Source organism: Pan paniscus, chromosome 9 (assembly GCF_029289425.2).
Source record: "Pan paniscus chromosome 9, NHGRI_mPanPan1-v2.0_pri, whole genome shotgun sequence".
NCBI lineage: Eukaryota > Metazoa > Chordata > Mammalia > Primates > Hominidae > Pan > Pan paniscus.
The window spans coordinates 61,235,444-61,246,187 of NC_073258.2; positions in this window are offsets into that span (position 1 = coordinate 61,235,444).

Genomic DNA, 10,744 nt, shown 5'->3' on the forward strand with positions numbered 1-10,744 from the left:
CCCGTCTCTACTAAAAATACTAAAAATTAGCCGGGCGTGGTGGCGGGCACCTGTAGTCCCAGCTACTTGGGAGGCTGAGGCTGGAGAATCACGTGAACCCGGGAGCTTACAGTGAGCCGAGATTGCGCCACTGCACTCCATCCTGGGTGACACAGCGAGACTCTGTCTCAAAAAAAGTAAAAAAAAAAGAAAGAAAATTTCCCAAATAATTCCCATTATAAGTATATAATAGGTAACAATTCCCGCTATAGACATGAATCTACTTATATAAACAACTAATGAGACAGGGTACCATATTTTTAATTGTAACTTGATTTAGAGTGTTGGGGTAAATCTATATATCCCAGAGTGTGAGGCTCCCTCATTAGTATCTCTCTGTGTTACATGAGTATTTCCCTCCACTGGAAAACCTCTGTTCACTCTACAAACAGTTAAGTGAGCTGAACTTACATCTCCAAATAGCTTCTATCCGGGAGTTCCAGCATAGGGTTTTGTTGAACAATATTGGGGGTCATGGATTATTAAGATGGTGGATTTTGGAATACAATATACGCAGAAGCAAATTGCAGTAGCTATATTAGGTATTGGCTGTATGATCTTGGCCAATCATTTTATTCTATCTTAGTTTTCTTCTGTTTCTTAAATGGATATATTAAACATAATATTGTGCATGTTCAAAAATCATTTAGCCCGGTTTCTCGAATGATGAATGGAACCTATTTTTTCATTTATAGACATTGATGTGTAATCCTGAACTTGAAATTAGGAAAAGAGACACTGTCAGCTTCTCAGGAACGTTTGGCAATATTCACCTATCCCTTAACTCCGGTTGGAAAAAGTGAGCTTAAGACCCTGGGTAAGATCAGGGAATGTAATTATTAGTAACCTTCACATAGACTACTTCCAGATAAATTGAACTGTAAAAAACATATATTACAAAATGATATTATCTTAGTCCCAAAAAGGCAGAGAGGTAGATGGAAAGAGGCTCTAGGGAAAATGCTATCAGATGAGTTTTGGGAAACCTGTAAAAGCATATCAACTTTCTTCATCAGTGAGAAATATCTTAACCCACCATGTCTGCCTATCAGGAAGGAACTGGTTGAAAAACAGTACAAGAGGCTCAATCTGTAAAAAACAGAAGGAAGAGAGAAAGCCAAGATCAATTTTTGGCTCTAACACTAAACAGTGCGTAAAAGGTGCCCAGAGAAAACAGCTCATTTCCTCTTGTTATTTGGTGGCCCTATATAAAATTTTTGGATTGGAATCTGTTTTGTGCTGCTGTAAGGCCTTGTCCTGGGGATAGATTTAGGCTGGGCAGAAGGAGGGCTGGCAGTTGGTCTATATGAGAATGTTAAGAGTGGTTTCTTACATGGTATGCTATTGTTCAATGATTTTTTTTTTTTTTTTTTAGAGACAAGTGTCCTAGGATAGACAATGGTGCTGCCATGTTTTGCCATTTGTAAATAAATTGATATTTTATCTAACATGATTCTATGGATATGGCAACAGACCTGAATAAGGGCTGATGCCCTGTTAGATTCCAGACATTTTGCTAAGACACAGAACAGAAAATATGAATTGCTATAAATGCTGTCCTTCAGAAGTTCATGTGCAAAAAGGGAGAGAGGAGAGAAAGATCCACTTAGGCAAATAGAAGATGTTACTAGAACGTACAGAGTTTTTCTGGCATGAGCAGGTACCATGAGAAATCAACAATTAAACTGGAAAATTTGAACTGGAATTCCAAATCCTATACGAGAGTAAGAAAGTGAATAAAGCCGGGCTGGTTGTGGTGGCTCACGCCTGTAATCCCAGCACTTTGGGAGGCAGAGGTGGGTGTGTAGCAGGACAAGCCACAGACGAAACTCCTCTGACACTGAGTTAAAGAAGGAAGGGGTTTATTCGGCCAGGGGCATCAGCAAGACTCCTGTTTCAAGAGCCGAGCTCCCCAAGTGAGCAATTCCTGTCCTTTTTAAGGGCTCACAACTCTAATGGGGTGCGCCTGAGAGGGTCATGATCGATTGAGCAAGCAGCGGGTACGTGACTAGGGGCTGCATGCACCAGTAATTAGATCGAAACAAAACAGGATACGGATTTTCACAGTGCTTTTTTATACAATGTCTGTAATCTACAGATAACATAACTGATTAGGTCAGGGGTCGATCTTTAACTACCAGGCCTAGGGTGTGGCACCGGGCTGTCTGCTTGTGGATTTCATTTCTGCCTTTTAGTTTTTACTTTTTTTTTTTCTTTGGAGGCAGAAATTGAGCATAAGACAATATGAGGGGTGGTCTCCTCATTTATTCCCTCCCTTTGAGACGTTCACTCAATAGTGGGAGTTCTCACTTTCATTTTCGCTACCCATGTCTTCTTGCAAGACAGATCAATAGTGATTCATACAGTACACTTGTGCTGAAACATTTTGGTCAACTAAGGTAGTGATGAAGCTTTTTATCATTTGAAGAAGTACAGGTAGCAAACAAGGGAGCAACAAGCAGGTTCTTATTATTATTATAACTCTTATTATAAGAGTTTTAAATCTTCCTAGCGCTGGGAACTATTTTCTAAACATGGCCTCAGGATCAAATCTATGCCACACTTGCACGGGCACATGTGCCAGTTTTGTCATATCTTTAACTATGTCTTCAACTACTTGCCCTTGATTATCTATGTGTAGGCAGCAATTAGTAAGGTTAAATTTCTTACAGACCTCTCCTTCAGCTGTTAGCAAGTAGTCGAGAGCTAATCTATTTTGATAGATACCATTTCTTATCTGAGTTTCTTGCCGGGCCAGAATAGTCAAGGCTCTGCCGGTTTTATTAGTGATCATTTTTAAGACAGCTTGTAACTATGATTCGGTTGATCATGTAAATGGGGATCTGGTATCCTTACGAACTGTCTGGTGCCTAAGTAGCAGGCCTATAATATTGTATGATTTTCTCGGGGGCCATTTATCATTTTTCAATTTTCTATAGCTATGCTTTTCTTTTCACGGGAAGCATAGACAGGGAAGCTCAGGAGTTCACCTGTCTTTATGGGCAGTAAGAAGAAAGATGGTTTAATAGTGCCAATAACACAACTACCTGCCGACTCGTCAGGTAATTTGGCATAAGCTCTATGCCCACATATCCAGTATAATCCAGTGAGGGATGTCCAGTCCCGGTGGGACTCTGGATGGGTCCACACGGTTTGCAACTTTGGGAATTTACTAAATGGATTTCTCTCTGTGTGATTTGAACTCCACCAAGTGACTGTTTCTGTGGTACCATTATACAGTTTCTGTCTTAGACAACTAAGTCGTCCTACGGGGTGAGTGAATTCTTTTCTTTCTCTAGCTATGCAATATTGTCCAAGAATTGAGGCTTTTATGACCTAGAAATTATCAGGGTGATTCTTTTGAGCCGGGAATTCATCAGGAACTGGGTCTGTAGGTAGTAATTCTCAGGCTCCCTATGGCCATTGACCTCTTATTACGTTCTTCCACATACCTAACATGAAGTGACATTGAGAGACTGGGCTACGTGCTCAGCTAATTGCAAAAACAAATTTCTTGTTTTTTCTGGAATTTCTGGTACTGGCACATTTAGTTCATCATAGAAAGTCTGAAACACTGGCTGAGGAGAGCATTTGTAAACTTCTCCTCGAACTAAGATGTTCACTTGAGGATCCAGTCCAGCCTCGTCGATTCCTAAGGTCACACGCTCCTCTTTTTTCCAGCGAGGATCAAGGGGATTGGTTACTACTAGCTCTAAGGGGTTACATTGTCCTTTAGTACAGGAAGGGCTATTTTTTCTTTTCTGGAGGTGGACTGGATCCTTTTTATTTTTTTTTAATTTAAGTGGCCTAAATGACACAAGACTAGTATTTACATTTATTTCTACACAGTCCTAATTTATGACAGATGTACTTATTTTCTGCCATATAGCCTCTTTTTAAATTAAGAGAACCACACCTTATTCCTAACTTATTACTATTAATGACAGCACAGGCATCAAATTTCAAGGTGACTTGTTTGGGCACCCCTTTTTCTTCTGTTTTGGCTAACACTTTACTCGTATCATTTATGAGCCTTCACCAGTCCTCAGTCTTTAATCTTATTTTAAAAACTGTGGTCATGGGAGGCTTAGATGGGTCATAACACACATCAGGTTGGTCATTTCCTGGGCTACATACCTTGTATACAATAACATTATACAAACAAGTTCTTTTTAGAGTTCCAGTACACTTATAATAACCATAAAATAATAGGACTGTAGCAACCTTTTGTCTTACCTCAGTGACTTGATGTACACACTGGGAACAGTCTTCAGTCTGAGGAAGGTCAGTTGAAGTCCTTACTGTAAAAGTCTAAATTTTAAGGAAAAAGAGTACTGTGATGAGTTTTCTCATGCTTTGGCCGTGCGTGGACCAGTCAGCTTCCGGGTGTGACTGGAGCAGGGCTTGTCGTCTTCTTCAGAGTCATTTTGCAGGGGTGGTGAAGCTGCTCCCATCCACAGTCTACTGATGTTTAAGGATGGTCTTGGAGGTTGGGCCTGCTAGAATAAACTGAGTCCAACACCTCTACACAGTTATGTTCAACTGGGCAATCTGATACCGGGGGCAAGGTGGCAGGGTTTAGGGTGTTGGAAACTTTAATGGTTATGGGGGATTTTCACATAGCAAGCTTTGGTACTTGGTTAATCTAGCATTTGTTAACTAATGATGTCCTTTGGTAGTCATTAAAGTTACTACAGCATAGGGAGCCTTTATATTCAGGTTTTGCCTAAGGGTTAGTTTATTTGCTTCTTGTGCTAACAGGGCCATGGCTGCTAGGGCTCTTAGACCGGGGGGGCCAGCCTTTGGAAACTTTGTCTAGTTGTTTTGAGAGATAGGCCACTGGCCTTGTCCAGGGCCTTACAGTCTGGGTTAAAATTCCAATTGCCATTTTTTATTTTTCTGACACATAGAGTGTAAAGAGTTTTGTCAGGTCAGGTAGCCTCAGGGCTGGGGCCGACATGAGTTTTTCTTTTTAACTTATGAAAAGCTCATTGATGTTGGTTGTAATAGATGTAGTTTATCTAATCTACATTTTTATTACCTGTCACCTACTAAAATATTGACTCAAATCCTGCAGCTATTTGATTTCAAGCTTTAAATTCATCTGGTGTTCATTGTGGGACTCCAATTGCATTTAAATAGACATGAGAGTTGAAAGACCTATAAGGGGCTTCTCTCACTTTACAATGTCTGATTTTTTTTTTTTCTTCTGGTTGATGAAATGCCAGGGTGAAAGGGATAGCCAATTGGACTAAAGTACAAGTGCCACTCCAGTTATTTGGCAGAGTGCCTAGTAAAGGTCTACCACAATATCACCACACATCCACTCGGGGATGAACAAGGGCTGACTGATTGATAAGCTCTTGAAAATTCTTAAGCTCACTGCATCCTTTCAGGTCTCCAAGAAACACTAAGTTTCCTCTGTGTCATGAGAGTGATGAAGTGAACTTAGTGTTGGGAGACGGAGGTTGGATGGCCCTCGGGGACTGATCCGCAGGGTGCCGGACTTTGGGATATAGCAGAGAGAGCTTGACATGACTTATTACTCCAGGTTGTAGAATCCTGGAAATGAGCTACCATGCAGCCTACACCTGGTCAACTGGAGGACCACCTTAGTGGAAAAGGGACAATCTGGGCCTGTGGCCTGCCATGTGCACAAGCATAACAATTGCTTTTGTTTAATGTGCAGATGGAATATTTGATCCATTTTAACCAGGCATTTGCATCTTGGTATCTTGTCTTAATTGCTAAAGTTTGTTTTAAGTCTTTAACTTCTATGATGCTCTAGTAAAATGAATGTATGGTTTTAGCAAATTACAAAACCCGGTTGAGGCAGTCCATGCTTGCCCTTTAGTGAATGTTGGACCAACTATGGCATAAAAGCTCTACATCAGGGGGCAAGACTCTTGGTTGGCAATGGGGTCTTTATCAAAATCTCCCTTGATTAAATGGTCCTAGTTTACTAATGCCTAGTCTGAGGAGAGTCAGGAGGGACAGAAGTACTTTTCTGAAGTAGAAAACTGTCTTTGACTTGTACTTTTCTGAAGTAGAAAACTGTCTTTGACTTGGCAAGTCCTCACAGGGTATAACAAGGCAAGCATTAAATGCAATAGTTTGAGATGAAATTGACTTGGTTATGTTAATAACTAGATGGTCAGCAATAGAATGCGGAAAGAAGAAAGAGTAATAGAATAGATGAAAAGAGTTAAATTTTTCTTAGCTTTAGTTTGGTAGGATTTTCCCCTGGGACTATGAACTACGACTCTCGAGGGGGTGGGGCTTTCTTGACTTGGGTGTGATGAGTCCATCCTTTTTTTTTTTTTTGCTGCGTGAACAGCAGTCTTGGTGGTTAGCAGCACAAGGTAAGGTCCTTCCCAGGCTGGCTCGAGTTTTTCTTCTTTCCACCTTTTGATGAGAATGTGAACTCCAGGCTGGTGCTGGTTTACCGGAAATTCTAGGGGCGGTACCTGTGCTAAAAGACTTTTAGATTTTGAGAGAAAGGAAAGTGGAAGATAAACCAAGTATATAATTTTTAAGAAATTGATCTTTTGTTTTAAATGTGGGGACCTTCGCAGTGGACTTTATAGTCCTTAGTGCCTTTTTACTGAGAAATTTCTTTTAGCACCTATTTTTATTAATTTTTAAACCAAAGAAAGCCAAATACCATTTTACTTTAACAATGCTTCTCATATGATTTTTATACCAGATAAGCTAAATTTTATCTTTATATTAGGGTGTTATTAATGTTAAACCTAATTTTAATAAAACTTTGTAGACATCTTTATCTAATTTTTAATGTTTGACCAAAAGGTAAGATTTTATAGACTCTTTTTAATCTTTTATAATTTTTGCTAAAGAGCAGGTTGGTGCTTTAAGAAAAACCTGTTAGGCTTTTACTTTAATGTCCAGTTGACAGAAAAACTGGATGATACTTCTTTAATTTTAGCTAATATGGTTACACACAGAATTTTCTTTACATTTAACGTTTTAAAACTTGCTTAAACCTTCAAAACAATAATTTTTTTAACTTTTTAATGTAGGTAAAAATGTACATTTACTTTTCTTATACACCTTGCACATAAACTGTTTTTTTTTCAATAGTTTTACATTTAGGAGGCCTAGTTACTTTTAAATTATACAATATTTTTTGCATAAATGTTTTTTATAACATTTTTCTCTTCCATGACTTTCCACAGACAATTCTTTGACATGCCTCAACTTTCTCACTTATTACAAATATTTTTTTCTTTAAACAACCAGTTAATTTATTTCAGGACAAGAATTTACCATATAATACTCTTTTTATATAAATTTCACCCTTCCTTTTTTCTCCTTTTTTTTTCCTTAGGATACTTCTGAACTGGTGAGGTGTGCTCACAATGAGGTTTTCTCTAAAAGTTTTTCTTTTTTTTTTTTTACCTTTTTTTTGTTGTTGTTGTTAGCAAAGCAGTTGCCACTACAGACTGAATGCATTTGGGCCATCTGCGGGTTACTGAGTTAAGGATTTTTGATAGGAAGGCCTCAGTGCTTTTGGGATATGTCCTTGTTTACAGTGACAACAAGGTGGTATTGGAGTGTTATAGGGTTACAGAGAATACCTTCAATGATCAATTATAGGTTTTAAATTTACCTTGTCTTTTAAAGGAATAGGGTACACTTTTTTTTTCTTAACTACTTGTATATCTCTTTCTTTTTTTTTCTCTTTGACTTTGTCTCTTTCTCTTTGACTTTCCTTTTGCCTCTGTCTCTTCTTTTTCTCTGCCTCTCTTTTTCTCTCTCTCCTTGACTCCTTCTTTTTCTGTCTCTTCCTCTCTCTCTTTGCCTCTTTTCCTCTCTGTCTCTTTCCTTTCTCTCTCTCTGCTGGTCTTTCCTTGCCTCTGCCAGCCGCTTATGCTGCTGTTTTCTCAACCACTGTGTGTTGAGGGGCAGGGGGTCTAAAACTAGCTGTAACTAAGTGTCTCTGTACGGGAACTGGTCTGGTTTCCTTGTGCCATACCTTTGAAATAAGGGATCTGTCCAGGCTTCTTTCTAATGGCCAACCTACCTCTACTGCTGGCCAGTCTATCTTACACAAAGTTTCAAGTTTTCCTAGTGTCATAGTACTCTATAGTCTCCTTTAAAATCCTTTTTGAAAGTTTTCAACATAGTTCCTAGTAGGGTGGGCTTATTTGTGCCTGAACTATGCTTCTTCCAGACAAAACACTGCACTCACACCACACGCACACCACAAAACAAAGAACGGGTAAAAAGGGCACACACACACTTTTGCAGTTTGCACTAAACCAAAATCAAAACTAAAATTAGAGTATCCAGAAATCCAAGCCAGGTCAAAACTAAAACCAAAGTATCAAGCAATCCAAGTCAAGTCAAAAACAAAAACTGAAGTGCCAGTACAAGCACACCGCGGGTGATCAGGCCATGCTTCTACTCAAATGGAGTGGGCAAGTTCCTAAGACCAGTCCTGTCAAGCAATTCAAACCAAGTCAAAACTAAAACCAAAGTGCTGATAAAGGCACGACATGGGTGATCAGGCCACGCTTCTACTCAAATGAAGTGGGCAAGTTCCTAAGACCAGTCCTGTTAAGCAATTCAAACTAAGTCAAAACTAAAACCAAAGTGCTGATAAAGGCACGACATGGGTGATCAGGCCATGCTTCTACTCAAATGGAGTGGGCAAGTTCCTAAGACCAGTCCTGTCAAGCAATTCAAACCAAGTCAAAACTAAAACCAAAGTGCTGATAAAGGCACGACATGGGTGATCAGGCCATGCTTCTACTCAAATGGAGTGGGCAAGTTCCTAAGACCAGTCCTGTCAAGCAATTCAAACCAAGTCAAAACTAAAACCAAAACCAAAGTGCCGATAAAGGCACGACATGGGTGATCAGGCCATGCTTCTACTCAAATGGAGTGGGCAAGTTCCTAAGACCAGTCCTGTCAAGCAATTCAAACCAAGTCAAAACTAAAACCAAAACCAAAGTGCTGATAAAGGCACGACGTGGGTGATCAGGCCCCGCTTCTACTCAAATGGAGTGGGCAAGATCCTAAGACTGGTCCTGTCAAGCAATTCAAACCAAAACCAAAGTGCCAATAAAGGCATGCCATGAGTGATCAGATCACGCTTCTACTCAAGTGGAGTGGGCAAGTTTCAAAGATTAGTCTTACAAAGTTTTAGATGTCCAGACTCCAAGTGCCTGTTCCTTCCCGGTGTTCAGCCACTGCATTGATCCTCCACGGGGCCCTGCCACACACTGCTCTGACTAGGCGTCCCACCGGGGCAAATGCCTACCCAAGGGTACTCTCAGGATCCACGTAGCTCGGGCTGGTTGGAGTCCCCCACAGGGATGTTCCACAGGGCAAGCTTGAGCTGCCTGGACCATCTGCCAATCACCTCGCTTCCTGGTCAGGGAACCAAGAAATGTAGCAGGACAAGCCTCAGATAAAAGTCCTCAGACACCCAGTTAAAGAAGGAAGGGGTTTATTCGGCCAGTGGCTTTGGCAAGACTCCGGTCTCAAGAGCCGAGCTCCCTGAGTGAGCAATTCCTGCGCCTTTTAAGGGCTCACAACTCTAAGGGGGTGTGCAGTGAGAGGGTCGTGATTGATTGAACAAGCACGGGGTATGTGACTGGGGGCTGCATGCACTGGTAATTAGATCAGAACAAAACAGGATAGGGATTTGCACAGTGCTTTTTTTATACAATGTCTGTAATCTATAGATAACTGATTAGGTCAAGGGTCAATTTTAACTACCAGGCCTAGGGTGTGGCGCCGGGCTGTCTGCTTGTGAATTTCATTTCTGCCTTTTAGTTTTTACTTTTTTTCTCTCTGGAGGCAGAAATTGGGCATAAGACAATATGAGGGTTGGTCTCCTCCTTTAGGCAGATCACGAGGTCAGGAGTTCAAGACCATCCTGGCCAACATAGTGAAACCCTGCCTCTACTAAAAATACAAAAATTAGCCAGGTGTGGTGTCATGTGCCTGTAGTCCCAGCTACTTGGGAGGCTGAGGCAGGAGAATCACTTGAACCTGGGAGGCAGAGGTTGCAGTGAGCTGAGATGGTGCCATTGCACGCCAGCCTGAGTGACAGAGTGAGACTCCATCCCTCCACCCCCGCCAAAAAAAGAAAGAAAGTGAATAAAGCCAAACTTACTTGAATTTCCATTATGTCTCCAGCCTTCTGCTGAAAGCCTAACTTGTGTTACTTCATTTTAATCCACGAAACAAACTCTTGAGGTAAGCAATACCCTTTTTTAAAGCTGTAAGCGTCTTTACATAACAAAAATAAGAACAATTTGCCCAAGGCCACTTAGCCACGAGAATATAGAGCTGGGATTTAAACCCAGCCTGGCTTGACTTTAGTATCTGTGCTCTTCCTACTTGGCTTAAACTGTCTGTCTTAGCCATGGGAGGTGTGAAATTAATGAATACTATCTTCCAAATGATTACATATTTGTTCTTGAGATAGAAAACATGGAGCATTAATTGGTGGTGCAGTTCTATATAGCTATCTCTACATAACCATTTTTTTTAAACCTAAACACAAGAAATAACTTCTTTACACCTCACACTCCAGCCCCTGGAAATCACCTATTTCCAGGTCTCTGGTATCACCTGATATCTTGGGCTCATCTTCTATTAGAGTTTGTAGCTTTAGGAAGATGTCTACTTCTTTTAGAATTCCTCTCTGAAGGGAGGATGATACTCTGAA